Source organism: Orycteropus afer, unplaced genomic scaffold (genome assembly GCF_000298275.1).
Source record: "Orycteropus afer afer isolate SDZICR_OR568_19922 unplaced genomic scaffold, OryAfe1.0 scaffold00485, whole genome shotgun sequence".
NCBI classification, from domain to species: domain Eukaryota; kingdom Metazoa; phylum Chordata; class Mammalia; order Tubulidentata; family Orycteropodidae; genus Orycteropus; species Orycteropus afer.
The window spans coordinates 46,730-47,712 of record NW_006922072.1 but is presented as its reverse complement, the minus strand read 5'-3'; positions in this window follow the sequence as shown (position 1 = coordinate 47,712).

Genomic DNA, 983 nt, shown 5'->3' with positions numbered 1-983 from the left:
TTGACCAAGAAGTGGCACCCCACAACCAAAGATTTATCAACCTAAATAGAGCCTTCTCAACCCTTTTTATCTCTTCTTTTTCCCCCTGCTCTAAGCATTGCGTTATAGAAGACCTCTGATGTCCCCTACTTTAATCACGTTGCAAGTCAGGTATTGTCTCTCTATTCCTGACATACTGTTGGCATCAGCCAAGAAGGATCATGAAAACATTTTCAATGAAATAATCCCTTAATCAAGGGGAAATTGAGCCTGTCATTGAAATGGAAATTAGTTATTAAATATAAATCAAATTTTAAATAACAATTTAGTTTCTTATGATCTGCTCAAATCCATTTATACCTGAAATGACTTGTAAAAGTGAATCTGTTTAAAATGGCAACAAACACATGAAATATTTAGCACATTATGACAAATATATGGGTCATATATGAAAAACAGGATAAAGTGGTGAAACAGAAAGAATAACTTCAATAAATTCAGCATTGCAAATGGATTATATGACATATTGTAAAGTATACATATGCTCAAAGAACATTTTGGGAAAAAATCAACACCTGACTGAAAAAACAAACAAAAAACTTCAGGCAAATCGATTTTGGCAGATTATATTCCTCAATGTGTTCATATTCACAAATTCACAAAATGATATTAAACAACTAGAGAACATACCATTATAATCAGGATCAAGACAAATATGTCTATCATCACCAATATTATTTAATATTGTTTCAGAAGTCCTTTACAGTGTAATGAGATTGTAAAGAGAAAAAAGCCTTGTCATTTTGGTGAAGAAGACAAAATTGTCATTATTTGCAGATAATAAGAGTAGTACATTCTTGGAAAACACCTAAGAAACAAGGTAAAAAATAAATTATTTTTTTCATGGGAGAATGAAATATTAATATTTAAAATATCAGTACTGTTCTGGTTATCTAGTGCCACTCTGACAAGAATATATACCACAAATGGGATGTTTGAACAAA